Below are 3,550 nucleotides of genomic sequence, written 5' to 3'. Positions count from 1 at the left end.
TCCAAAATGTCACTTTCTGACCACTTCTACCATGGGCAACTACAGTATGTATGGAAAGTTTCGTTCAAATCAAAAAGAGGTGTGGCCAAAAAGTGATTGAATTAAAATGTAACGACCCTCTTGTGAAATGAAATCACCTCATCTGCCAACTCTACTCCCTGTTTTTAGATAAAGGATGAAGGTGCGTTTTGTGAAGATATTTAATTGCAAGCCCAACAAGCTGATCAAGGTGGTGTCTGTCTTCGGCAACACAGGAGAGGGCAAATCTTACACTCTGAACCACACTTTCTTCATGGGCAGTGAGGTGTTCAAGACCTCCCCCCACGCAGGAGCCCTGCACGGTGGGGGTGTGGGCGGCATTTGACCCCATCCACAAGGTGGTGGTCATCGATACAGAGGGCCTACTGGGTAACAGCTCCAACCAGGGCCACAGAACACGGCTCTTGCTCAAGGTGCTAGCTATCTCCGACATCATAATCTACCGCACCGACTGCCTCCATGACGACCTCTTCAAGTTCCTGGGCGACGGGTCGGACGCCTACCTGAAACATTTCACCAAGGAGGTGAAGGCCACTACTGCCCGCTGTGGACTGGACGTGCCTCTGTCCACCCTAGGGCAGGCCATCATCATCTTCCATGAGACCGTCTACACCAAGCTACTGGGCTCAGGTCAGCGCTAAGAAATACTGTAATCAACACTGACCATAGTGTACACAAATCGAACATTGGTGTGGTTACTTTCTGCTCTCATCAGTCTCATTTTTATTTCTCCTTTAACAGTGGAAACATTAGGGATATAGTAGATTCATCCACATTGTCATGAGTGTTGCTACAGAAGATCATATTACATGTAATTTGATAATTACGGGTGCAGAATCTCTACTCACCCCGCTGACCCTTTGACACGCTAAGACTAGTAATTGTCATTCCAACAGAGCTGTTTTGAAACGGTGTGAGCAGTTAGTTGGCCAGTCAAGCAGTTTGAGTAATCTAGTATCATTTTCCTTTCAAAGTATGTGGCTGTTAAACTGTACAAATTGATTTTATATCCATTTAATGTTTCCCTTTAGAGTAGAATTTGACTTATTTTTCTTAGAAATCATTTTTGGTGAGGCACCTTCCATCTCAGTTTTGATTGATCTAGAAAAGGTTGAAGACCCCTGATCAAAGTAATCTGAAGTGAAATGTCCTTTTATGAGTGGTTATATATCAACTCAAAGTTAAGTCTGTCTTCTCATCCTATTCCATTTTATCACCTTTTTGTTCTCTCTTTCTGACAGGAAACTCATCGGAGTCTGTGGATTGGCTACTGCTTGAGCGCTTCAGGAAGCTGGGCCGTTTCCCAGAAGTTTTCAGCTCCATCCGGTACCACGACACGCGTACCTGTAGCCCCCCAAAGGACTTTGGTGGCCTGCAGCACACCCTGGAGCAGCTGCTGGACAACAACTCCACCCGCTTCCCAGTCGTCATCTTCAAAGCCCTGCAGGTAGTAGACATTATAGCTCAGTCATCTGGCTGTAAACTGGTTTCAAACAGGCTCACATTTACATAAGGCAAACACTGAAACCATGACAGTCAAATAAGGGTGTCAAGCTGTGTTCAAGAATGGAATGTTTTAGCATTTCTGTCTACTGGAACATTTGATATTCATTAAAGGGGTCTTAAAATCAAGCACATACAAAGTTACAAACATTGCTATTCAATAGGTGACCGTTATTTTTACTTTCACACTGTTTGAACAATCTAATCAGGCTACATCAATGTAATTTCTGATCTGTTGTTCTTCTCTGTCTATGGCCTAAGTGAGCGCTTCAATGGGGAGATTTCTGATGAGCTCATAGCCCACAACTGCTTCTTCCCTGAGGAGTACTTCACCTGCTCCGGCCTCTGCCTTGTTTGCGGGTAAGTCCTCTGTTTCCTTCTCTTCAATTATTTAATTCTCTCCATCTCATGCCACTGACTATACGATGTACAAGTGACGTCATCCTATGTCATACTTCCAGGTCCTTCTACACTGTGTGCCTATTCTCTCTTCAGGCCTGGTGAAGGATGCTGCACGTCCTGCCTACTGGGTGCCTGACCACATCCTCTCTTGCCACATCTGCCATCGTGACTTCACTGCCAAGCTGTCTAAGCACCACTGTCGCGACAAGACTTGTGTGACGAATGCTCCCCAGAGCGTCGGCCGGTCACCTTGCAGGGCTGGGACCACCATGTTTGTGCAAACTGCAACCAGAAACCTGGCGACCTTTAATGGGACTGGCCCTCCTTCCTCAGAACACTGGACTGAACCACTCTCTCAAACCTCCACCTGCCCACTCGTATACCTCCATTATTGAAATGGATCTGTCCCATGTCTGTGGCAAGGATGTTGTTAGTAAATCTAGTTTTAGGGTTACTGATGCTTGTAAAAAAAAATATGTATAATAGTAACGTAATTTGACTATCGAATTACCTTTTCCACATTCACCCAAATCAGTACTTTTTTGTTGGATGATGGTTGTGAAATATTTTTCTACAATGGAATAAAATTAAATTTGTATCATGTAAACTGTTTGTTGAGAGACCTTTTTTGTTGTTGTTTTTTTTGTATCAATTCTTGACACAAGGCATTGTTTCACTGACGTACAGTGAGGGGAAAAAAGTATTTGATCCCCTGCTGATTTTGTACGTTTGCCCACTGACAAAGAAATGATCAGTCTATAATTTTAATGGTAGGTTTATTAGAACAGTGAGAGACAGAATAACAACAACAAAAAATCCTGAAAAACGCATGTCAAAAATGTTATAAATTGATTTGCATTTTAATGAGGGAAATGAGTATTTGACCCCCTCTCAAAGATTTCTGGCTCCCAGGTGTCTTTTATACAGGTAATGAGCTGAGATTAGGAGCACACTCTTAAAGGGAGTGCTCCTAATCTCAGTTTGTTACCTGTATAAAAGACACTTGTCCACAGAAGAAATCAATCAGATTCCAAACTCTCCACCATGGCCAAGACCAAAGAGCTCTCCAAGGATGTCAGGGACAAGATTGTAGACCTACACAAGGCTGGAATGGGCTACAAGACCATCGCCAAGCAGCTTGGTGAGAAGGTGACAACAGTTGGTGTGATTATTTGCAAATGGAAGAAACACAAAAGAACTGTCAATCTCCCTCGGCCTGGGGCTCCATGCAAGATCTCACCTCGTGGAGTTGCAATGATCATGAGAACGGTGAGGAATCAGCCCAGAACTACACGGGAGGATCTTGTCAATGATCTCAAGGCAGCTGGGACCATAGTCACCAAGAAAACAATTGGTAACACACTACGCCGTGAAGGACTGAAATCCTGCAGCGCCTGCCAGGTCCCCCTGCTCAAGAAAGCACATATACAGTGGGGGGAAAAAGTATTTAGTCAGCCACCAATTGTGCAAGTTCTCCCACTTAAAAAGATGAGAGGCCTGTAATTTTCATCATAGGAACACTTCAACGATGACAGACAAAATGAGAAAAAAAATCCAGAAAATCACATTGTAGGATTTTTAATTAATTTATTTGCAAATTATGGTG

General features: G+C 43.6%; 1 pseudogene; it reads left to right on the top strand.

Moving 5' to 3' along the window:
• LOC106610927 (zinc finger FYVE domain-containing protein 1-like) lies at nt 1–2,046 on the top strand (annotated as a pseudogene).
• The last annotated feature ends 1,504 nt before the right edge of the window (nt 2,047–3,550 follow it).

This window comes from Salmo salar, chromosome 09 (assembly GCF_965601325.2).
Source record: "Salmo salar chromosome 09, fSalSal1, whole genome shotgun sequence".
NCBI classification, from domain to species: Eukaryota; Metazoa; Chordata; class Actinopteri; order Salmoniformes; family Salmonidae; genus Salmo; species Salmo salar.
Note: the sequence above shows the minus strand (reverse complement) of the source record. Positions and strands in the feature narration are given on the sequence as shown.